Source organism: Capsicum annuum, chromosome 1 (genome assembly GCF_002878395.1).
Source record: "Capsicum annuum cultivar UCD-10X-F1 chromosome 1, UCD10Xv1.1, whole genome shotgun sequence".
NCBI classification, from domain to species: domain Eukaryota; kingdom Viridiplantae; phylum Streptophyta; class Magnoliopsida; order Solanales; family Solanaceae; genus Capsicum; species Capsicum annuum.
In genome coordinates, this window is record NC_061111.1 from 98,318,576 (window position 1) to 98,346,468 (window position 27,893).

The following is a 27,893-nucleotide window of genomic DNA, read 5'->3' on the forward strand; positions in this document are numbered from 1 at the left end:
AATAACTCTTTTCATTAACAAAGTCAGAAAACAAAGATGTCAAAAAATACACATACCTTAAGCACGATTTTCTGGAGTGAAAAAAGAATGGATACTTGGACTTCATGTCCTCTTCGGCTTCCCAAGTAACCACTTCAACCTAGTGGTTTGCTCAATAGAACCATTACTTAAGATATGTACTTAATTTGTAACTGACGAAATTGGTGATCCAAAATTTCAACTAGGACATCCTAATAAGATAAGAAATCTGAAATACCTACATCTTCCAAAGGATAAACCGTCGAAGGATTAGCCACGCACTTCTCAACATTGAAACATGAAACACCAATTAAATAGAGCTCAAACTAGAGGGCAACTCCAATTCACACACATCATTACCAACTCTCTTCGACACCAACTATGGACCAATATATCGGGGGCTGATCTTGCCCTTCTTACAAAAATGCATCACTCCCTTTATGGGTGATACCTTTAAGAACACCCAATCACCAACACTAAACTCCAACTCTCTTTGCCTCACATTCACGTAGTACTATTGGCGAGTTTGGGTAGCTCTAAGCCTATCCCAAATCACCTTCACCTTATCAATCACTACCAAATCTGGGCCAAATATCTCAGCCTCACCAACTTCAAACCATCTGATGGGAGACTTACACCTCTAACTATACAAGGCCTCGAAAGGAGTCATACTAATACTAGAGTTATAGCTATTATTATACGCAAACTCTATAAGAGGAGGATGATCAATCCAACTACCACCATAGTCTATCACACAAGCTCTAAGTATGTTTTCTAGTGTCTGAATAGTCCTTTCTACTTGTCCATCCGACTGTGGGTTGAAAGCAATACTAAAGCTTACCTTAGTTCCCAAACCTCTATGAAATGAACACCAAGACTGTAATGAGAATTGAGTGCCACGATTGGACCTGATATAAATAGGAGTCCTATGGAACTTTACAATCTCTTGGAGGAAAAACTTTGCATAATACTCTGCCAAATAATTAGTCCTCACTGGCAAGAAGTGAGCAGACTTAGTCATCCTATCCACGATGACCCAAATTAAATCAAATTGATCCTGATAGAGAGAAAGACCAGTAACAAAATCTATTTTAATCACTTTCCATTTCCACTTTGGCAACTTAATTTCTTAATACTGCTCTCCAGGTCTTAAGTTCTCAACCTTCACTTGTTGACACACCATGTATTTAGCCACAAAACTGGCTACATCTCGCTTCATATTGTTCCACCAATAAATCTCCTTAATATTATGATACATCTTCATCAAACCAGGATGAATAGTATAATGCGATTCTTGAGCCTCAACAAAGATCCTCTCTCGCAACCCATCTACATAGGGAACACATTATCTGCATTGGTACCTCAAGATACCATCACCACTAATTTCAAAGCTATAACCCTTTGTTATCCCGCATCTCTTTTAATCTTCATTAAGACAGGATCCAATACCTTTTTTTCCTATATTTCAGTACCAAGAGAGGACTGCGCCACTATTTTCTACAAACATACCCCTGTTCTTAAATTCCAAGAGACGAACTCCAAGCTTATCCAAATGGTGAATATCTTTTACTAATTCTATCTTATCCTTATCTAGATGAGCTAGACTTCCCATGGATAACCTGCTAAGAGCATCGACAACCATATTAGCTTTACCTAAATGGTAATGGAGACTCATGTAGTAGTCATTCAGCAACTTAAGCTATCTCATTTTCTTGAGATTCAACTCCTTTTAGGTGAACACATATTGTAGGCTCTTATGATCAAAAAAGATATCTATATAGACCATACAAATAGTGACACTAAATCTTTAATGCGAACACCACAGCTAAAACTTCAAGTCATGAGTCAGATAATTCCTCTCATGATCTTTAACTACCTAGAATCATAGGCCACTACCCTACTATGCTGTATTAATGCACAACCAAGTCCCATATGGGATGCATCACAGTAAACCATGAATCCATCATTTCCCTCAGGACCACAAGACTACCCTCATAAGTATCAGACCACAAGAACTTCACCTTTTTCTGGGTCAACTTCGTCAGCGGGCATCTATAGTTAAGAAACTCTCTACAAATATCCTATAGAAATCGGCTAAACCCAAGAATCTTTGAATATTAGTTGGAGTCGTCGACTTAGATCACTTCTTAACCACTACAACTTTTTGTGGATCCACCATGATCCCTTTACTAAAAATGACACAACCCAAAAAAGTAACAACTTTCTACAAGAACTCGAACTTCAAAAACTTAGCATACAAATGTTGATCTTTAAAGGTTTCCAACACGATATAGAGATGGTTAGCATGATCCCCCTTGCTCTTTGAATACACTAGAATATTATCAATAAATATGATGACGAACAAATCCAGAAACTAGCCAAAAATCCTATTCATCAAGTCCATAAATATTGTTGAGACATTAGTCAAACCAAAAGATATGACTAAGAACTCATAGTGACCATGTCGGCTTTGAAAAAAAGTCTTAGGGATATTTACCTCCCTAATCTTTAGATGATGATAACTTAACCGAAGATTAATCTTAGAGAAATATATAGCACCCTAAAATTGGTCAAACAAATCATTAATTCGATAAAGAGGATACTTATTCTTTACCATAACTTTGTTTAATTGATGATAATTGATGCATATCCAAAGAGAATCATCCTTCTTACGCACGAAGAAAATAGGAGCACCCTATGGGGACAGACTAGGATGGATAAAATCCTTGTCAAAGAGGTCTTTCAACTTTTTCTTAAGATCCTTCAACTCAGCTAGAGCCATCCTATAAGAAGGGATAGAAATAGGATGCGTATCCAAAACAAGGTCAATCCCAAAATCAATCTCCCTATCAGGAGAGATACCAGGAAGATCGTCAGGAAAACCTTGGGGAATTCACTAACCACAGGAATTAATTAACAGAAAGGACCCTCTGAGATTGAATCATTAACCTGTACCAAATAATAAAGACATCCCTTGGAAATCAACTTCCGGGCTCTATGATATGATATGAACTTCCCTTAGGCACTAGAGAACCCCCTTCCCACTTAGTGACCGACTCAGTAGGGAATTTAAACACAACCTTCAAAGTTCAACAATCTAAGGGGGAACAGCACGAGTACAATAGGTCCATCCCCAATATGATAGAAAAATCAAGTACGTCTAACTCTATCAGATATACCAAAGTTTCTCTATCACCAACAGATACCACTCAACCCCTATAGACTCTTATAGCAACCATGGAGTCACCCACTAGGGTACAAATAGAAAAAGGGATCAAGGATACACTCAGGACTAAAACTCAATTGTACAACACAAATGAGGTCACATAAGAAAGTGTAAAACCCAAATTAGGCAAGCAATACACATCACAAGAGAAGATTTATATCATACCGGTTATGATATTAGGATATGCCTCATAATCCTGGTGGGTAGCAAGGTCATACAGGCAAATTTGGCCAGCGCCAGTACCAGAAGTAGAAGCAACACCCTTTGGCACAAAAGCTGATGAAGTGGAAACAAGAATCTTATTTTCCCATGAAGCAACCTTAGAAGGACAATCCCTCTGCAAATGAACAATTTGACCATATTTAAAATACTTGTTTCATTCCTCTTCACAAAACCCATGGTGCACCTGCCCACAGAATCTACAATGAGGATACGATAGAGTAGATTGAGCCCCACCAGCCTAGGAATTGGCACTCTATGACCTAAACCCATATTCATTCTAAGAACGATGATTACCCACCAACTTTGGATAGAGAGCACTAATCGTAGAGTAAGAACCAAAACTTCCCCAATTCTTCTTAGACTACTTTCCACCATCTCTACCACTCTGTTGCTGATCTCCTCCTTTATCAGGAAATTTAAACTTCTTATTCTACTTTTTCCCTATCTTTGCCTGCTTCTTCTTTTTTTTTCTCACATAACCTATTGCATATACATAACCAATCTGGAGATGTCTATATCTTTATTCAATATGGAAACCTTACTCTCTAGAATCAAATCATGGGACAACCCAGAAGGAAATCTCCTTATTCTATTCCTCATGCTAGAAACTAACTTAGGAGCATACCAAGACAACTAATAAAATTTTAAGGCATACTCCTTGACCTTCATCCCTCCTTGCTTTAGATTAACAAACTCTTCTGCTTTTGCCTCCCTTAAATCTTGAGAAAAGAAACATTCTAGAAAACCACTAGAGAAATTATCCCATGGTGTTGATTAAACATTGTCTACCCTAAACTGTTCCCATTCCTCATACCATTGGTATGCTACATCCTTTAATTAATAGGTAGCAAATTCTATACCTTTTACATTAATAGTATTCATCATATGGAAGATCTTTTCCATCTTATCGATAAAGATTTGAGGATCTTCCTCAACATTAGAACTAGTGAACAAAGAACAATTCAACCTCATAAACTGCTAACCCTTTTTGCCTCAAAAGATGAAGTAAGAAAAGCTACACGCTCAGACTGAGAAACTACCAACTGATCCAACATATGAAAAGACTAAAGAAATTCCATATTTGACACATCAACATGAGGGGCTCGAGAAGGACTAGAGGGGACCAGTGAAACTCTAGAAGGATATTCAGAAATTGGACCCCTAGACTGGGTTTGTACCCCATAAGCAGGGCATGTTCCATTAGTGTTGTTGTAAAGTGGGATAAAGAAGTTTCCATTAGGTTCAAATCATCTGGGTGGCAGGTTTTGAAAAATAAACAAATGGGAGTTAGAGGACATTTCAAGACCCTAGACTCAACAACTCGAAGTAAAACTTCTAAAAAGGGAAATATTCCTTAATGCCTCATAGCCTCTCCTTTATAAGTGTGGCACGTTACCCATCGATAAATAAGACTCTAGTTGACATATCTTTGTTGGACACCCAATAACAACAAACCTAGGCTCTGATACCACCTTAACGTGACCCAAACCAGGGCCATGTTATGATGGGTATCTCAAGTCCAACAAAGACCAAACATAACGCCCAACACCCCTAATAATAGACCACCTTACACTATGTTAGATGAATGCTAAACATATAACCAAGATAGCTTACAATATCTTAAGAAATTTTTAATGCACATCCATAACCAACCACTGAATATCAATCAAATAACCGACTTACACTGCCCAATAATGAAAGTAGTCTTGAAAAAACATTTTAAATAGTGGACTAAACTAAATATCAAATAAGTTTCGGGACATGCCCCCAAGTATAGCTAAAAATAGTATTTGATAGTCTATAGAAAATGAGAAACATAATCTAGAAATGGAGCCTTCCAAAGAATGATGCTCACCACCTCAAGTTGACTCTCGCTTAATCCATGATCATTTAGAAGGAAAAGTAAAAGTATGGTCAATTCCTACATCAGGTGGGGATACAACATCGAAGATGGTTAGCGGGGTGAATACTAGTATGTAACTCAAGGATAAAGAAAAAGCAATTCAATCAATTCAAATAAAGTCACCAATGCACATTAACCATATGCAAATACATATATACATGTCATGTAGGGATAGGGAACAAGGTTTAACATTCACTTTAAAACATTAACTAGGATTGTGTATATTAATCATTATATACTAGTACCCACGATCGATATGGGCCCTATATCTTACCCCCTAATTGGGTCCCAATGTATGTAGCCGTAAGGGCCAGAGAATAATCTCATATATGTGCACATGAGGGACTCAAATCTCCAAATATGTGCTAAGGTGGCTTAAGCACCCGATCATATAGTGATTTATGAGGGTCCCAAACCTCCCTAATCATAAAGTAATAATAAAGAGGACTCAAACCTTCCTAGTTACCTTTACTCCTACATCAGCAAATGTTGTTTCCAGTGTCGGTCACCCGGACATCTACTTTCATGACTTAGCTTCAAAGCCCTGTTTATATCCCAGTTAAAATATTCATCACACAATCCTATTCATGAACCACATTCCACATTAAGGCATATATTGTTGGTATCGTCATATCGACTACACTTGCAAGGTAACAACAATATGCAAAAATAATTCCCATTAATTTGGAGAAGCTAACTCCCTTTGTTCAATAATACAAGTTGGGGGACACCAACTCCCTTTGTTTAATAAATTAGACCTTTGTGTTTCAAATACTGCTTTATATCATGTAATAGTTCAAGGATAGTTTAATTTTACAAATTCCTACCTTTCTTATAACTCAAAACCAATTTCACACTATGGGTTGGGGTCATAACCATTTCAAAAGTCATAAGTTTGGGATAATCACAATTCCCTAGTCATCCACCATACCCTTGCACCCAGAAGTTCAAATCCATATTTAAAGCATGAATAATCATAATTAAATCTTTGAAAAACATTGTTCAACAATAAGCATTCAAAGACCACAACCTTTGTTTTCAAAACAAAAATAATTGCATATGAATTACACTTTAATACACATTCTTTTTATCAATTTAACTATGAGGGAAGAGTCACATGCCATAAATAGTAAGATGTACAGAGAGAAATCAGCCTTAAAAGTCATCGTTAATCAACCTCTTAAAAACCTTAAGTGTTCTTGACCTTGAGGAATTTAAGAGTGTTAAGAAGTTACTTTGATGTGTTTATAAGGGATAATGATACCCTAATGAGTCTATAATATATTGGTTTCAAGTTGGGTAAGAGGAGAAATATCTAGAATACCTTTAACTTAAAAGTTGAAAAAGGGTCATCTTTCACTGTGAGTCAAGCATCGACTCATAACCACTCTTTACGACTCATCACCATGAGTTGTAGCTAGGGAAGAACCACTGAAGCACCCAACATTTTTGACCTTATAACTCAGCAACAAGACTAAAAATGGTTCCTTACAACTCATAGTTCCCACTCATAATCAACAAAGAACCCATTTAGAGTATACACTAGACACCCTATGATTTACACCCCATAACTCGTAACATATCCTTACGTCTCTTAGTGAGCCACTCATACTCAGAGAATAATCTGGCCATAAACTTATTGTTTTTGTTAGGAATCATCCAAATGACTAGTCAAGACACCCTATGACTCATAGGGTGATTTCTTACTGAGGCAGTAAGCTCAACGCTCAAGGAATTTTCAAGGGCCAAAAATCTGGGGTGTTTACCCTACTTTGGGTAGTGTTTAAAATAAAATTTGAAGTGATTAGAACAAGATATGAGTAAAAACATCTAAAAAGTAAAGTCACATCATGGACTATGAGTCATTAGGTAACTATACGACTCATAGCTCAAGTCATCAGAAGAACAGTAAGAAGTTTTTAGAAGAGGAAAAGTTAAAGCTAGCTATGAGTCATGGGTAGGAATTATTATAAGCAAACATGGTGAAAGGTATTGAGATCTTACAAGTTGGATCCCAGTAGAGACAAGGCTGGCAATGAGTCATAGTGTCAAGTTACGACTCGTAGTGTTTACCATTCTATGAATAATAAGAAAGGATTTGAAAGAAGGAATTTCTCTGGAGATATGATGACTCCAGCCAAAAATTCATAAGGAGATGTGATGACTCATCAACAGTGAAGACAGAAGACAAGAAATGGAACCGACAATAATTCATCATCGGTCTAGACAATTTATTGTTTGAGGCGTTGTCACTGCTAATCTTATTTTCCTTGTTTAGTTTGGTAGGTTTTTTAGGTTATTTTATAATACTAAATACTCCTTTAATTTCTTTGTATTAGTTTACACGCTCTTTACATTTTCAAAAATAAATTGCTTTTAAAATTTGACTTTTAATCTTGGAATCCATTGTTCTTGGTCTTTACAATTGATTATTAATTTGAGATTCAGGGTTTTATTCTTCAATTATTTAAGATAATTCAAAGCTTTATTCGATGAATTTTATGGACGTTCTTAACAATAAAAGCAGCTAAATCACCTAACAGAGTTGTGGGAACCCTAGCAGAAAAATAAAGTAGAGGAAGTATGAGGTCTATCTAAATTAGTATTTATGCATGTATAGTGATCATATTTAGCTTAGTTGATTTCTTAACTACTGCAAAATTTAATAACTTGCCTATATTCGAGATCATCTTCACAAAAGAGGTTGAGATTAGAAAAAGAAGATCACAATAGTACTTAGAGAATACTAACCCTTATCTAATTAACTTGACACCCAAAATGAGACAGTTAAACTGGGATCCAAGACAAGAAATAGTAAGACAACACTCTGAGACTCACAAGGTGAAAAGTAAAAGTTATTAAAGGCATTCACATGATAATTGGTGATACATATATTATCAGATTCTGTATGTAAGGCATTAATTTAGTTTGATTTCCACCTAAAGCAATCAAGAATTGTTAGTACTTCATTGTATTCACAACAAGTCCCCCATTTAGTTTTTTGTATTGTTTTGCCTCATTCAGCAAATATGTGAGAGGTATTTTACCTATTCTCTGTAGGTTAGACCCCAGCTTGTATTGGATTATATATTTGACAATAATCATATTATACTTCTTAGAGGTGTAGTTTTGGGAGACATCAAATTTTTGGCATTATTTTTTGGGAATACAATTATGGATTGATTGATTAAAGTTGTTGAGGTTGTTGGATTTTACTTCTCTATATTTCTTGGGTTGTACGCCGGTGTATGCCCAGTATTAGGAGTCAAGGTAATCCCTTAATACCACCTGATTTAGATCTTGAAATAACCCTACGACACAGTCGTAGGCTATTGGAACATGATTTTGAAGCTCCTCATGAGTAGCCTCAAGATGATCTACTTATCTTTAATCCTCCACCTCTGTTGGGTGCTCAGAAGACAGCCGTGCAAACTACTCTGTGGTTTCTAGATAAAGCCAATATGAGAAGGGATAAAACTACCTATCATGTAAATTAAGAGGAAAGATAGAGGCAGGAAGAAGAGCATTAAGCATAACTTGACAGAGATAGAATAGATAGAGTCCAAGTACCCCCAGTACTTGCTAGAATATGATGATCCATAGGAAGACTTGCTGTATGTTGAGCATATAGAGATAGGAGCCATCATTTCTTAAGAATTACCCTAAGAAGTGAAGTTTGATATTATGAGTGCTATGATTCGGCTGCTCAATCTAAAAGGTGTGTTTGCTTGTTTGTAGACTGATGATACAAACAAGCACATCATGAATTTGGTTGGGATCTGCATTTTATATAAATTACCTAGGATTATCCAGAAAGCTTTAAGACTCAAGTCATTCCTATTCTCTCTAACTAGGGAAGCAATATTATAGCTACAGGAACCACATTATGGGTCTATCACTAATTGGAATGAGCTAAGAAAGCAGTTCTTAGACTAATTCTTCTAGCCTTCTTGAATTATGTTGTGGAAGAATGAGATCTATAATTTTAGGCAATTATATTCTAAACCATTGTGAGAGGCTTGTTTGAGGTTCAAGAAAAAGTTTTTAATGGTGCCCAATCATAGGATTTCAGGGAGAAGTTTGCTTGAGAGATTTATCGAGCCCTAAATTCTAAAACCAAAGCTATTATAGATAATATTATTGGTGAAGCTTTTATGAGCTTACATTAGGAGTTACCTTTAGAAAATTTAGATCAAGTCTCTTTGACCAACCAAGGGTGGCATACTTGGAAGGCTAAAAAAGGAGCCGGTACTTATTCTATTGGTGCTTTCATCGAGTAAAAAATTATAGATGATAAAGTGGCTCAAAAGGTTGCACAACTAAGTATGGAGATTGGGTATTAACCAATCAATACACAACTTTGAGTTTAGAAAAGGTGAATGTTGTGGGTGCATAAGGTAACTCTCCTAAACTATATAATTCATATAATGAGGAAGAGGAAAAGTACCTAGATAGAGAGATCACTATATGATTCAAATATTGATGAAGGGGTGAAGTACCTGGATAGAGAGATGGTGAGTTTTAATCCAAAGGCCCAAGGTCTAATTAAGACACTTGGAACTCAAGGCAATGTAATCAGAGTTGGAACTATTATGGGAAAAATATAGGGATTGAGAGAGAGAGAGATATGGTCACTGGAGATCAAAGGATAACTATAATGAGAAGGGTTGTGCATATGTTCCTCCAGGGAACCATGAAACTAATTCGGGGATGAAAGAATTGCTGGCTAAGATGGTTAATTATTCAAAGAATCGCAAGGGTTTCCTTAAGAAGATTAAGGAAGATATTTTGGGATTGATCTAGAAATTTAAATGTCATGCTATAATTATTAAGAAGCTTGAGCAACATTTTGGTCAAATGTCGGCTACATTGAAGCAGTGTCAACCTGACACTCTTTCGATCAATACTGTAAGAAATTTGAAGAACAACAGTCACTACCTAGTCATCACCACTAATAGTGGTAAGGTTACTATTGTTCCTCCTATGCCTATAGTTGATGAGGTTTGGGATGATGTTATTGATATTGATGATGAGCCTAAAGGAGAATTTAAAAAGTTGGTGACTAGTGGTGAGTTATCATAAATAGACGAGTGTTAGTAAATAAGTTGAGAAAGATAAAAGTAAGGGGAAGGAAGTCCATCCTGTAGGGAAGAAGATTTAATGACCTCCCTCGCCTTTTTCTCAGAGATTGAAGAAGAAGTAAGAGAAAGGGAAGTTTCAAAAGTTCATTTCAATGTTGAAGTAACTATCTCTTAATATTCCTCTTATAAAAGCATTAGAAAAGATATTTGACTATGCAAAGTTTATGAAAGATCTAGTTACTAAGAAGTGGACGATAAGTTTTAAGCCAGCTGATAATATTCACCATTATAGTTTTACTGCCTCCCGATCTTTGGTTGAGAAGAAAGAAAATACTAGAGATTTCACTATTCCTTGTACTATTGGGTATCTAGACTTTTCTCAAGCATTGTGTAACTTAGGAGATGGAATAAATTTGATGCTACTAGTGGTGTACAAGCAGTTGGGGTTAGGGATACCTAAGTCGACGTTGATGAGATTATTAATGGCTAATCAGACTGTGCAGAAACCGATTGGTATATTGTTTATTGTTTTGATAAAGGTAGCTTCTTTTATCTTCCCAGATAATTTTGTGATCCTTGACTATAAGGTGGATTTTAATGATCCTATTATATTAGGAAGGCCCTTCCTATGCACGTGTAGGGCATTGGTTTACATGGAGATGGGATATATGAAATTCAGGCTCAATGATAAACAAGTTACTTTTAAGGTGGTTCAGTCAATGTGGCAGCCAAAAGACATAAAAGTGATGTCTGCAATAGACTTTATTGAGGATGATACAGTAAGTGCGCCCATTAAGGAGAGACTTGGTGTTGAGGCACTAGTAGTAGTGATCATAAACTTTGATAGTGATGGTATTGATGAATATGATGATATGGGGAGTGCACTTTATGGAAGAGGTCATATTCTTATACACCAAAGACTCTAGATCTTAATTTGAAGAATAGCAAGACTTCGCTAGGTCAACGATTTATTAAGACTCAACTGGTGTTGGAATTGATGGCCCTCCCTTCTCAATGATATGTATTTTTAGGGGATGATAGTACCCCATCGATTATTATTGTTGCTGATTTATTGGATACAGAGGTTGAGGCATTGATTTTAGTTTTAAATAGATTTAAAAGGGCCATCGGATATACTATTGTAGATATTATGGGGATCTCACTTGGCATTTGTACCTAAAATTCAGCTTGAACCAAATTGTGTGCCCAGAATTGAGCACCAATGTCATTTGAACCCAGTAATGCAAGAGGGAGTAAAGAAAGAGATTATAAATTGGTTATACATAGGCATGGTTTACCCCATTACAAATAACAAGTGGGTGAATCTGATCCAGTATATACCTAAGAAGGGTGGGATAATTATGGTCCTAAACAATGAGAATGAATTAGTGCCCATGAGACTGGTTATTGGATAGAGAGTGTGCATGGATTACCGAAATTTGAACTCTTGGACACAAAATGACCATTTTCTTATGTCGTTTATGGATCATATGCTTGATTGACTTTTAGGGAAGTTTGTATTATTTTTCTTAACTATTATTTGGGGAAAATTTAGATTTTCATTGTCCTCGAAGACCAAGAAAAGACTACTTTTACATGCCCATATGGTATTTTTATGTTCAAGAGAATGTCGTTCAGACTTTTCAATGCTCCTGCAACCGTTCACTATGGTATGATATTGATATTTTTTGATATGGTGGAGGACACTATTGAGGACTTCATGGATGATTTTTAGTAGTTGGGAACTTATCTGATGACTTTCTAGCCCATTTGGCCAATACACTTTAGAGATGTAAAGAGTGCAACCTGGTTTTAAATTATTAAGCTTGCCACTTTATGGTGAAGGAAGGGATTGTTCTTGGACACAAGATTTTAAAAAGAGGTATTGAGGTTGATAGGGCGAAGATAGAGGTGATTGAAAAATTACTTCCACCGATTTCAATTAAAGGTATTACAAGTTTCTTGGGTTATGCTGGGCTCTATAGGAGATTCATTGAGGACTTCTCTAAAATTATGAATTCATTACACAAGCTTCTAGAGAAAGAGGTAAAGTTTGTGTTTGGTGATGTGTGTGTCAAGGCCTTTGAGTCCCTTAAGGAATGGTTGATCTCGTCTCTTATTATTGTATATCTAGAATTGTCCTTGCCTTTTGAGGTGATGTGATATGCTAATGGTATGGCTTTAGGGTCTATCTTAAGCCAAGAAGGTAAGAAGATACTTCACCCTAGCTACTATGCCAGCAAACTATTAAACCCCACATAGAAAAATTATACAGTTACTGTACAGGAGTTACTCGCAATGGTTTTTGCTTTTGAGAAAATTCACTCCTATTTGATAGGGACCACATTCACGTTCATACTGATCATTCACAACCTGAGACTACACCTAGTCATAACACGGTGCTTAGAACCATAGGTGATCCCAAGCTAACCCATGTACTAGCATACTGTGTAGCAATTGAATTAATATGTATATAATAAAACTTAATTTACTGAGCGGAAGCATAATCATGAGAAAATATGAATGAATGTAATACTGATAAAGTTTACAATATGATAAAACTGAAGAAAGTACTTGATTTACATATCATAACTCTGAATGGCTATCTGTGAAGCCTCTACTATAGTGACTATAGATAGCTGGGACATTCCTCCAACTACCACTAATATATACATATGGATGATTAGATTATAACACATGAACAACAACGGACTGGAGATCTAAAAATAGGAGAACTCATCATCTACTGGCTGAAAGTTAAGAACTGTCTGACCCTAGTGTGTGGGCTACTTTTAGTACCTACATTATTAAAAAATGTATCCACGCAGATGTATATATTGTCAGTACTTTTGGAATGTACTGAGTAAGTGGGGGTCAATACAATAAGTGAAACTGAATAGATACATAATGTTAAAACAAGTATGCTAAGTGCAAGTAGACTCACCAAAAGACTAAAATCAATTGAAAACTGAAGTATCTTAAAACATGAGTAACAAACATAATCTGATAAGCTGGTGAATCACTGCACTTAGTTTCTTAAATCTTTAGTTCTGTAGAATAAGGAGAACTGAAGCTGGAAAGTGGTAAAACATAAATACTATATGTAAATTTGATGTAAAGCTAAACATGCTGTAAAACTGAATTGAGGGTCATGTATGGATACTGCACATGAAAAACATAAACATGTAAAACTAAAAATGCAATACCAAGTATAGCATGTACTGAGATGATCTAAATTACATGAATAATCCTTAAAACTGGCTGAATAATTATTGAAATCTGATTACTTGGTCAAGCAAACCTAAATTGAGATAAAAAAAATGCTAGCTAAAACTAAGAGAGCTAGCTATAACTGACATGCCCCAATCTGAGCTATTAGGGTCCAACCTATAACACTAGTTGGAAGGGTGTCAGTACCTTGCCACGGGTACTATCAAATGAATTACAATGTGGATTCACAAGTCTAAGGACTCGAAGAACGAGGGTGTCATGCCTAACTGACGGGGGACCCCTCATAATCTATGGTGGTGCTATAGATCTAAAACTTAGGGAAAACTACTAAAACTTATGCGTAACTGACGGGGGAGCAGCCATCCCTATGTTCACTTAGTGTTAAAAGTTACACCCAACTGAAAGACACTGGTAGTTTATTCATTTAACATGATATGGTATTGTATTGATAAATGCTCAACATTAACATAATAATCCAAGTCTGATAATAAAATCATAGTCTAACTAACTTTTTACATGAAAATGGAAACATGTAAAATATATAGGTATCGGATAGTCATAACCCTCTAACATTGAATGAGCATAAAATACAATAAAAACACTTAAAATAGTGGTATGAAATCATAGTTCAAAGATCCAAAACATAATACATTTCAATAATTGAGTGAAATATATGAACTTGAATATGTGTATAAGTTAAACTTGAGAAATCAACATATTCACATAATATAATTCATAACCTAAAGATTGAACATATAATCACTTGAATAGAACATGGTTAATTGAAATATATAGCATGAAATAAAATAGTTCATATGGGAACACATGTTGACATGGCTTGAATTCAAATTACTAGGAAATACACTGATTAAGTTCACAAGTTGCATGGATAATTTTGAAAAATAGGTACAATTCATACTTTAAATCAAAAGAGGTTTTTTGTATCAATGGGTGAGAGGGACCTATTGATGAATACCCTAAATACCTCAATCAGATGACATCTTAAAGAAAACTTGAAATTGGAACTTGAATTCTTGAGTTCTTGGTGTAGAAAGCTTGAATTTCTTATTTTTGGGAAGAAACCCTAATTTATTTTCTCTTGAGAGTGGAGAGGAGAATAAACATTGAAAAATTACTAATGATATGAAACTATCATGTATATAGTGATTTAAGTCCTAGGGATAGGGATTGTGGTGAGAAAAGGACCAAAATACCCCTAGGGAAACTAAATAACAATAACAAGGTTGTTTTAGTTGATGACTTAGTTGATTGCTTATAAACTAGTTGATGGCTTATAAACTTAGTCATAAACCCATAGATGGACGTGGATAATTGATAATTATAGTTGATGATGAGGGTGATAGCTTATCACTTAGTTGATGGCTTATCAGCTCAAGTCATCACCTTATAGCTGGATTGGTTAAGCCTGACAACGAGGTTCATAGCTCATCACTTAGTTGATAGATAATTACCTCAAGTCATCACATTGTGACTGGATCTGGTCACATTCTATGTAAGGCTGATGATGAGGTTGATAGCTCGTCATTTAGTTGATGGCTTATCACCTCAAGTCTTTACTTTGTTGGTAGAGAGACACTCTGATGTAAAATGAGAATAAATTTCTACTCCAATATTGGATTAAGGTGAAACTAGATGTTTTTGAAAGTTGACTCGATGATATTTCATTTGATATATAGTAAGACACAGGAATCATAATATTCTAGAATATACACTGGTTTAAAGTGGAACCTAGTTGGAGAATTTGTCAAAACTCTATCGATAGAAAAGTCCTCAACTCATCATTGATTTAGGAGATTTTTATGACTTCAATACATATACAAAGATATTTCTATAATATTTAATTTATAATCACACATATATTGACATAGAATAATTGGAGGTCAGGTCTGTATACTTAAGAACAATGATTTAAATTATAGCCCAAAAATATAGGGAGTTACAGATCATGAAGAATTGAGGTATCTTATATTGAAATAAGATGCAAAGTCGAGGTTGATTCGTTGGGTTATCTTATTGCAAGAATTTGACATTAAGGTGAAAGACAAAAAAGGCACTGCAAATGAGGTTACAGACCACCTATATCACGTCAAAGAAAAGACAATGTTGAAACTAGGGGATGAGCTTGAAATAGATGATACTTTTCTAGATGAGCGGGTCTTGGTAGCGTCTCAAGACTTAATCCTTTGGTTTGCTGATTTTGCCAACTATTTAGCAAGTGACTTTGTCCTAAAAGATATGTCGTTTTAATAACACAAACAATTCATGCATGAGGTACGCAAGTTATTCTAGAATGAGCCTTATCTTTTTTAGGTACAGGCAGATGGAGTTATTCGGAGGTGTATTCCTGAGATGGAGATGATGAACATCCTTGAGGCTTGTCATTCTTCGCTAATTGGGGGTCGTTATGGTGGTACCTATACAACCCACAAAATTATGTGGTGTGGGTAATATTGGCCAACTATTTGCAAAGATACTCATGATTATGCTCTATCCTGTGATCAGTGTCAACGAAAATGTAACATTTTGTGGAAACATGAACTCCCCATGACACTTATTTTTTAGTTAAAATTGTTTGATATGTGGAGAATTGATGTCATAGGACTGTTTATGAATTTAAAGTATATACTGGTGATAGAGACTGTTCTCATTAATATGTGGAGGTGGTTGTGCTTCACAATAATTAGGGCAAAAATGTCACCACATTCTTGAAAAAAACATTTTTTCTTTGTTTGACATTCCACATACTATTATTAGTGGTGGTGGATCTCACTTTTATAACCATTTATTCAATGCCCTACTTGAAAAATATGGTGTGAAGCATAAGGTGGAAACACTTTACCATCCGCAGATGAGTGGGCAGGTTGAGGTCTCTAATCGTGAGATCAAGTTAATATTGGCAAAGACTATGAAGCTTAACAGGACTGAATGGTCAAGAAATCTAGATGATGCACTTTGGGGTTATCAAACTGTATTTAAGACCCCCATAGATACCTCTCTATATCAACTTGTGTATGGAAAGGCATGCCACTTACCAGTCAAATTTAAGAACAAGGCACCGTGGGCATTAAAAAGCTCAATTTTGAGTGGATTAATGCAACAAACTTGAGGATGATCAAGGTGAATGAGTTTGATGAATTTCAGCTCCAATCGTGCTAGATTTCATATTTTTACAAGGAGAAAACAAAGTTGTATCACGCTAAAATATCAAGTAAAGAATGTTTGAGCCTAATAATATGGTCATGTTGTATAATTTGAGACTTTGCTTATTTTCGAGCAAGATGAAGTCTAGGTGGTATAGACAATTCACTGTTCTCTAATTGTGCTATTGAGTTAAAGCAATATGGCGAAGCCCCATTCTAGGTGAATGGACAGTGTGTTAAGCACTATATGGGAAACACTGATCAAGTGAAAGTATGTGTTGATTTAAACCATGATGAAGTCTGAGTAGCCAAGGAAACTGAGTTGTGCCACGACGTTAAATCAGCCACTACATGGGAGGTAACCCATGGGATTGTTGGAAAAGAATGAGTATCCAACATAGCCACGTAATGTTGCGACATTAAATCAAGTGTTGCGTAGAAGCTAATCCGAGTTTTGTACTTATTACATTATAGGATAACTTTGGTGTCTAGTGTGCAGGGCTGACAATTGCTGGAAAAGACCAAAAATGCTTTTGGTACCCAGGTCCCTACGAGTCGTAGGAACACCCTACGACTCAATACCAGAGCCGTCAGGAGTAACAAATATGACATCTCTCAGGTAAGTTATCTCTGGGGTCATAATGACTCTCAGAATGAGTTGTTCTCAGTGATAACGACTCATTACCTAGATTCGTTATGACTAAAACCCTAAGAAAGGTTAGAATACTAAATGAAGAAAGGGTACGACTTGTAGCTAAGGGATAAGAGTCATTGTTATGTGTCCTTGTCAGGCATGATATTGAGGTCCCTAAGGACCGATCTAGTCTAAATTGGGTGAAATAAAAATAGGGTAATTAATTCCTAACATTTCCACTTCCCATTTTGAATGCCTCTTCTCCCTCTACATTCTGTAACTAGTTCCCTAACCTTAAAATCACTCCCAATCACTTTAAAAATTTTGCATTCAACTTCTACTCACTCTAAGAAACAAGGCAAAAAATAATAATTATAAGGGCAAGAAAAAGCATACGAATCCAAGCATTGGGTTTTAATCGGAAGTAAGTTTGCTACAATTTTGTGCAAAAATTAATTCTTTTTGTGCTTGTTGCTAAACATTTTTTGGGATTCTAATGTTTATTCCATAGCTAAGACTTAAATATGATAGGGTTCTTAAGAATTTTTTTTTTCATTTATATAAGAAGTAGAAATTGTTGTTGAAAATAGTCTATGAACTAAGTTTTGGGTGAAATTGAAAGGGAAAGTCTGAGTACCTTGGGAATGGGAATACAAAACAAGCATCCTTAACAATGCATGTTTCAGTCACTTTGGGACTGTAACCTAATAAGTCATTAAGTCACTCATAGCCAATGGTAACATGGATAGGTAAGGATGAGTTGTGTATGGTAATATTATGACTTACACTATGACTTATTGTCTCACCCTGTGACTCATAGTGTCGACTCATTATGACTGGACAGGAAAAATACTGATCTATTATGTTCATATCAAAGTATGAGTCACTATAAGAATTCTCGGGTGACCCAAAGAGTTGTTGGATGGACTTGTAGTGTGACCACTATCAATACTTCATATTCCATCTAACCTAATGAGTGTCAGGATGACTCTTAGCCTTTTAGAACAAGTCATAGCCTGACTAGTAGGGTGCCTAACCACTATTTATACATATTGTTATTTTCTTTTCTTTTCTTTTGATTAACTAATATATGTTTTTCATCTGGTACAAAAGGCACCAAAGAATGTATCCACCAAGTAAAAACCAAAGAAGCAGGCTCATCCCTCCATTGACATCTAAGGTATGAGGCCACAGACAATAGTTTAAGCGGATCCATAGAAGAGTTTCCACTGGCAGAGGCGGTAGAACCAAGGGCTATCTTTCCTCGAGCACTAAGGGTTCATATTCGGGCCAATCACCTATGTAATATAGGTCTCGAATGTAGAACCCTAATCAGTCATTGCCACACTCCTCTTCTAGTCTAAAAAGGTAGAAGTGCCTAACTCAGACACCGAGGGTGAGAATAAAAAAAATAATGATGCATCTAGAAGTGGGTCTGAGAATGACGGGTTGGAGAATGATAAAGATGATGATGATGAGAAGGATGAAGAAGAGTTGCATTAAAGTACACCGTTGGAGAAACCTTCACCTCTACTAGTTCATCCCTTCCAAATTGAGACACCCCATACCCATCATTAATCGGTAGGGGTACCCCTGGATACAGGACCGATATAAGCAGAGAAGTGCCATCATCCCCGCTACATAAAGGCTGAAGATAGGGTTCTATCTTAACCCCAGATTAAGTAAAGTGGGAATGTTTGAGATGTTAGAGTTTGAGGCTCCATTAAAGAAATATCATTTTGAATTGATGAAAAGGGCCCAGGTAGATACATCTGACACTAGTTCGTGAATTTTATACAGTTTATTAGATGGAGCTGAAGAGGGTTTATCCATAAGGTATGCTGTGGAAGGATGGTGATGCAATATTTTCAGAACTAATTAGTGGTGTTTGGATCAAATTTTGAGCTCCCTACAAATAGTTTAGAGATTTATTACTACATGAAGGAAATGCAAAAAAGTTAAGATCAAGAAAATTAGGTCGGACAAAAAATTTATGCACATTAGATGGATTCTAGGATAATAGTTGTGGTGTAGAAGGAGGTGCTTTGTGTTTGGGCCCTTCAACAAAGATTACAATGAGTACTTTATGCTTTGTAGGGAAGGCTTGATGGATGTTGGTCCATCATCGATTGAGTCCCACGAAGGGGAAACATGTATTGAGTCCCAATAGAGCTGCCTTTATTACACAAAACATGGAGGGCTATGAGATAGCTATAACCAAGATCATATCGAGAGAGATCCATAATCAGGTGGTTAGTACAGATACTACCCTGGCTTTCCCATGCTTATTCACGCAAATATAACTGGAAGAGGGGGTATCAGAGATTTTGGGTATTGATCAACTTATGATGATCCATAAAACCATAGATTTAGGGTTGATCAGGATTTTGATAACCTAATCTGTCATGCCATATTGGGTGTTCTGCTTTTTCAGGTAGCTTTCTAGGCTAAAGGACAGATGGGTGTTGAGATTCTGGGTTTCTCCAATCTTATTGATGCCTTCGTAGAGACTTCCCTTTTTGAGCCTCAAGCCTTTACTGATGCTTTAGATTCTTCACAGGCCCCGACTATGACACTATCCATATCTTGGCCACTTCCCAATGGCTATGCTTGAGTACCTTAGGATTTCTTGACTACTATACTGAATAGGCTAGGCACCCTAGAGCGACGAGTGACAAACATTGAGCAGAAGGTAAAGCCTCAAGTAAAGAATGATATCAGGAGTGTGATAGAGGTATATAAATCTAGTTTGGAAGATTCGAGCGGAGGATTAGCCAGAAGCTGGTGAGTGATCGGGCCATAAATCTTGAAGGCATGCATGAGGAGTTGGTCGCACTCTAGGCTACTTTGAGAAGATGTATGCAAGGACATTACCTATATTTTTAATTATTGAAGGGATACTTGTTGATAATTTGCCAGATATTTGGGGAATTAAAGGAAAAGACAAGTCTACTGAAGAAAAGTTATCAAGAGAGCAAGGAGGAAAAGTAAAAAGAGAAAGGAGAAAGAGTATGTATGATTAGCACATATAGCCAGCATGCAGACTTCATAGGACCATCTTACTAGAGTCAATGAGATGGGAGGAAAGGAGTTGGTAGATTCCAAATAGTTAAGATGACTGCTGATTCTTCAAAAAATATAAGTGGGTCTCCATTTTACTCCCCGAGAGCTAGATACCATTGAGCTCACTGACCATTATTGGTTCCAGAGTTGCTAAAAGTATCTCGGTCCTTGATGGGACTACAATTGATATGAGTGGGTCCTGTTTTGAGGCTCCAAAGACTAAGACATCATAATTCAGCGTCTAATATACCCAACTATGACTTTATTGCCTTATTTTTTTTATTATAGTTATGTATTAGGGATAGAGCATAGTTTTAGTTGGGGGAAAGGTGTACTATAGCTGAAGGTTTTTATTGCCATGTTTCTTTTCCAGTCAATAACACTATCATCGTAGAACTGGCATGTTTAGGTTGTTTTGTGTTTGTGTTGTATATGTGTTATGTTCTATTTGAGTTTAATTAGGATAAAAATTACGAACCTAAGGGAAGTTGACATATTCTGATTGTTTTTTAGTGTTTCTTTGGAAAATTGATACTCCTCTAAAAGAATTTTTTAACTGTTTGATGTGACTATCAGTGCGACTAATGTGAATCTTTTTATGGCATTAGGATTAGGGAAAAAATATTCATAGATTAACATTTGCGGGTACATGATAGGTATTAGTTGATATATAACCCTATACCATTGTAACTCCATGAAAATACACCATGGACGCCACATGGTGCTTACGGTCCCGAAAGACCACAAGCTTACTTATGAACTGGTACTTGCCGTGAGCACTGAATAGTAATAACAAAATACACATATTCAAAATAATTAAATATGCATTAAGGTTTTAAGTCGGAAAGTAATACAATTGAAAGACCAAAAGTCTAAACCATATGAGAAATTATTGAAAATTTGACTGAAAAGAGCAACAACTAACTGGCTATCTAAAATGTCTGAAAGCCTCTAAAACTGTCTGAATGAGAGTTGATGGGATAGGCCCCAACTAACTCCAGCTATCTAACTAAAATAAAATACTGAAATGAACTAAAATAACAACCAAGTCCTTGATAGATGAGGACTCACCACAGTTGCTACTTTTGATGCATTGGAATGTCTAGGTACAGTCGGGAACCTAAGCATCCAAACATATGATATTAAACATCATAGAACAAGAAATGAGTATACAATCAGTACTTTGAATATACTGGTATGCTAGATGAGGTTCGGCTAATATGTATGGGTTCATGTGCATGAAAAATACCCGACGGAATGAATAACATGAGGTAACTGAGTATAAATACATGAAAATTGTGAAATATGAGAATGCATGAAAAAGTATATAATATGATTCTAAAATGATCTATAAACTAAAATACTGACATACTGATAACTAAATAACTGGTAACTGTATTCTATGGTCAAAAAAACTAAAACTAAATTCTTTACTAAATACTTGTCTGAGACTATGAGAGCTATCATCTAACCAACATGTCCCATTATGAGTTAATTAAGGTCTAACCTGTGACCCAGTTAGAAGTGTGTCAGTACCGTACCACAGGTAATAATAATTATTGTATGGATCCATAAAGCTACTGTCCTGGAAAAACCAGGGTGTCAAGCCTAAACTAATGAGTGACCCCTGAGCAGAGTCAAGCCTAAACTAACTGGTGACCCTTAGGAGGAAGTCAAACCTAAATAGACGGGTGACTCCTCAGAGGAAATCAATCCTAAACTAATGGGTGACTCCTCATAACCTACACTGGCTACGTAGTTTTGGAATAGAGGGATGGCCACTAACAACTTTTCCTAACATACATGGAAGCTTCCGTCCTGCATTGACTCAGTGTTAAATCCTACTCTTATCTGAACTGTCACTTATTATTTGACTGAACTAAGTTTAACTAAACAAACAACTGATCTTAATAACCTACTGAATGATAATGCTCTTGGTTCATCTGAAACCATTCTATAGATATTGAAACTATGTAAACAACTAAGTTTTTAGTATTCATAATCCCCAGCACTGAATGGAATTAGCAATAAGGATATATGAATCTTTAAAAACCGTAATAAAGGATCATTATTCAAAATTCAACACTTAGGCATTTCATCAAACACATGTGTGGTCATGCCCTTAAATATGGGAATATGATATCCTGTGAAAACATCAAGAGTGCATGACTAAATTCAAAAGTTGGTGATTTTATATGAAATCAATGGGATAAGACATAGAAACTTGCAACTCAAAGACTGAAGTGACATAGAATGAACATACATAAATGAGATCATATATTAAACATGCATAAATGGGAACATGAGAATATAATTAAGTCTGAAACAAGATACATAGAATGAAGTGACACTCGTGAATGCATGCAATGACATAAGATGGATTACACGGCTGAACCTGAGAGCTAAAGAGAGTCAATCTGAGGAAAAATCATTGCCTTAAGTTGAATCTGAATTCAAAAAGAAAAGATAAGGGTACTTGGTACGCATATCTTATTTTGCTTCCCAAATGGCTCCCTCAAAGGACTGATTCCACCAAAGAACTTTGACCAAGGGAACTTTTTTGTTCCTCAGTCTAATGATCAAGAATCTCAATTAGGATTTCTTCAAAGGAAAGGCTAACTTTAATCTCCATATATTCCAACGAAACTACTACAACTGAGTCACCAATAAAAATTTTTTCAAGGAAACATGAAACATTGGATGCACAGATACAAAATCTTCAGGTAACTCAAGCTTATATGCTACCTTCCCAAAATGGCTCAAGATTTTGTAAGGGCAAACATATCGGGGACTGAGCTTTCCCTTTTTTAAAAATCTCTTTACTCTCTTCACGGGAGAGAATTTTAAATAGATCAAGTCACCAACCTCAAACTCAAGATCTTTTCTCCTCATATTTGCATAGGATTTCTATCGGCTTTAGGTTGTCTTAAGACTCTCCCTAATTAACTAATTTTTTTCCATTGTATGAAACACCGAATCAGGCCCTAATAATGCAGTCTCACCTACCTCAAACCAATCAATAGGAGATCTATATCTCCTCTCATTAAGATCCTTAAATAAAGCCATCTGAATACTGGAGTGATAACTATTATTGTAGGCAATCTCAATTAAGGGTAAATGATCATACCAACTACCCTTGAAATCTAGAACACACACCTTCAATATATCCTCTAGGGTCTGCATAGTTCTCTCTGCTTGACCATCTGTCTGAGGATAAAAATTTGTACAGAGAAGAACTTGGGTGCCAATACCCTTTTGAAAAGCCCTCCAAAAGTGACAGGTAAACTGAGTACCTTAATCTGAAATGATAGATAATGGGACTCCATGTAACCTAACCAATTCTCTGAGATAGAGCTTAGCATAATCCTTGGCCAAATAGGAAGTATGAACTGGCAAAACAAGGTCTAATTTGATTATCCTATCTATAATAACCCATATCGAAACATGATGACGATGTGTACGAGGTAAGACTATCACAAAATCCATGTTCACATCTTTCTACTTCCAAGTGGGAATGTTAAACTCCTATTAGGTGCCACTCGACCTCTGATGCTAAACCTTAACCTACTAATAGTTAGAATACTTAGCTATAAACTTTGCAATATCTCTCTCCATACCACTCCACCAATAAATTTCCTATCAATAGTAGTACATATTAGTGGATCTTGGGTGAATAGAGTAACGTGCACCATGTGACTCTGCAAGAATCTGCTACCTCAAATCATCAACACATGGAACATATAGTCTACCCTAACAACGCAACATACCATCTCCCCCTTTGGAGAGAACCTCAATTTTCTATTCTCTTATGAATTCTTTCAACTTAGCTAAACTGGGATCCTTATCCTTCTTCTCTTTTACTTTGGTAACCAATGAAGATTCCAAACTACTCTAAACCCAAACACTACCCTAAGCTGAATCAACTAACCGAACACCTAATCTAGCAAGTTGATGAACCTCTTGAACTAACTTCTTCTTATAATTCTCAACATGAGTAACACTACCCATTGACAATATAATAAGGGCATCTAACACTATATTGGCATTATCTGGGTGATACAAAACACTCATGTCATAGTCTTTCATCAACTCCAACTATCTTCTCTTATGAAAATTCAAATATTTTTGTGAAAATACAAACTGTAAGCTTTTGTGGTCTGTGAACATACCAACATACACCCCATAGAGATAACACCTCCAAATTATCAAAGAAAACACAATAGCAGCTAACTCAAGATCATGGGTACGATAATTCTCTTCATAGGGTTTAAGTTGTCCAGACGCATAGACTATGACTTTACTTCTCTACATCAACAAACAACCAAGAATAACTCTGGAAGCATCACAGTAAACAAAAAAAAAAAAAGATGCGTCAGTCATGCATCCTAATTGGTGAGCTTATGCCGGCCATAGTTCCTTCCCTGCTCTTAGTTTGCTTTAAAGGCACCATTTTCGCAAGTAAAAAGAACATGTGGTTAACTGAATGGATCACAGGTTGCTGCTCCACAGTCTGAGTTCCTTGGTTCGCCCTTCCAGGCTTGGCTCCAGTCTCTACGGGCTCAGCAGCATATCCCTCTAAACCATATGGCAACGTCAAAATTAGGACTGAGGTGAGTCTAGCCATCAACTCATGAAAACTCTTCTCACAAGAATCTGACCACTTAAACTTGATTTTCTTTTGAGTCAATCAAGATAAGGGGGACGCAATTATAACGCCCTAATTTTCTGAAATCGAAATGCCAAACGGTGTTCATGATCCCAAAGGGCCATAAGCTAACCCTTTCTGATATCTGTAACTGAGCACTACATAATATACTGAAATAAATGTTGAAAATTGGCAGAAACTGTTCATAAGGTTCAAGTTTAAATATCTAAAATAATCAATACTAAAAATTAAATACTGATACATCTCTTTGAAAAGACTCTAAACTATCTAAACTGTGGAGTTGATGGGACATATCCCCAACTAACTCCGTCTACTAAAAATAAACCGAGTCTAATGCCATAATAAAATAAGGATCATCCTTGAATGATGAGGACTCACTACTGAGTCAACTGTTGCTGGCTGATTCGGGACTGCTAAGGGTGCACTGGTTCTCATTCGTTTGAACCTATGTTATAAGACACCATAGCGCTAGGGAAAAGTATGCGTTAGTACTTTGAATGTACTGGTATACTAGATGAGGCAAGGCTAAATACAAGGGCTTATACATGAGCATAACTTAATTGAATAACATAAGAGTACTGAATGAGGATACATGCATGGACTGAATACTACCTTCTGAATGCTTGAACTTCTAACAACAGAGTCTACTAATACTGATATCTACATTTACTAACACTGAGAGTCTGAATAACTGAGTCTACTGATGGCTGAATTCTGTGCTTTCTAATATCGATTGACTGAAATTGAGATCAAACCTATCTTGCAGATGATCTTTAAATTTAGTAATAATGATAAGGAATGATTGAATCTGAGTTTTAGATCAGTCCTATCTAGCGGGCGATCTATGAGTTGATTAGTACTGATACTGGTTAAATTCATATAAGACCAAGCCTTTTTAGCAGGTGGTATATAAATCTATGGAACTATCTAATTCCTCACTGAGCTGAATGACCGTATCTGGCAGTCCTGATTTTTAAGTGCTACTGCGTGACTAAGACTGAACTGTAACTGTAGGAGTTCTAACTTAACCAACACCCCCCAACTCTGAACTTGTAGGGTCTAGCTTGTAACCCCAGTTAGAAAGGTTTCAATACCGTGCCATGGGTAAAGACCTCTGCTCTTGTCAATCCTCTCTAATGGATGACCCTGAACAGGAAGTCAAGCCTAAGGCAGTATGATAGTCAAGCCTTAATCTAACGAGTGACTCTTGGTCCTATGCTGGCTATGAAGTTCTGGAGTTCAGGGATTGTTACTAACAAATTTGCCTCTCTAACGGGGAATTCGTTAGCCCTATACTTTCTCGGTACTAGTTACCACTCCCAACTGAAGGACTCTGAACTGATCTTAGACTGAGATGAATTTGTTACTACTCATATTTCTGGACTGATCTGACTAAGTTCACTTGGTTCTATTATCTGATGGAATGCTACTGTATCTCATTATCTGACTGAATACTACTAATTTCTAAATACTTGAATACTGCTAAGATCTGAGCTGAGTACTAAACTGAAGTTGGAATGCTAATGATACTTAGATTACTGAGATTTCATAAGTTCTGTAACAGTCTGAGAGTATTGAGTTCTGGAATTAACTATGTTCTAAGAATCGTGGCTTGACTGAGATTATCGTGAAAACTGACACGGGCTCTAGACTTGCAGCTAAATTGTTAGGTATAAATACCCCAAGACTCGATAACATAAAAGTAAAACATAACCATTCTTGAATAATCATGACCACGGACTTTCATTCACCATTACAATCATTAAAGCATCTCTTCAAGCACTTGGAAATCATAAACATGTGATGGTATAGGGATACATACTATTGGCTCATACTTCATTCAACAAGGTCTTGCATCAAACACTTAACATGCATTAAAGAACACATAATTGGGAGATTTCATGCTAACATCTCACAACTCATTTCCTAAGGCTTTTCAACAAACACTTGGCATGCATAGGCCTATACATAATTAGGGATTTCTTGTCAACATGCTATAATGGCCCTATTTCTTTCACACAAACATTATATCAAACATATGGGGGCATGTTTGGTAATTCAATAATTTATACACCTAATTATCATAAATACATCAATCAACATGCAACTTTAGGGATTTAATATGGATATAATGCAATTCAACTCGAATCAAGATCAAAGCTTGCAACTTGTATTTTAAAGCATGAACTATATCTCAACAATAACATGAACATAAATTTCAATTCACATGAAGCATAAAAAAGCTCATAAAATCGAATCTTTGAATTTAAAAAGGGATTCTTAAACTTCTTTAGTGCAAGGAACCCAAGAATCAACATCTAAAATACCTTAGAAGACTCTTTTTGGAAGGTTCTTGAAGAAATTCTTAGTCTTGTTCTTGATTTCTTGGCTAGGGTTCTTAACTTCTTGAGAGAGAAAATATTTTAATTTGGGGAAAAATTGATGAATAATGAAGTATTTTCGTTATTTAGGGTATATATCCCTTAGATAGACTAGTTTGGGGGTTTAGGAAATAACTAATTGGTCCTTGAAATTTAAAAACAGAATCTAAAAATCCCAATTTCACATGTTGGGTGACGCGGTGGAATCACGCCAGCTCACTGAAAATTGGACAATTGGGAAACTGGTTGGTGGCGCAACGCGGTGGAAATTGCATTGCCACCTTGGTTGCAAACTGGAAAGGCACCG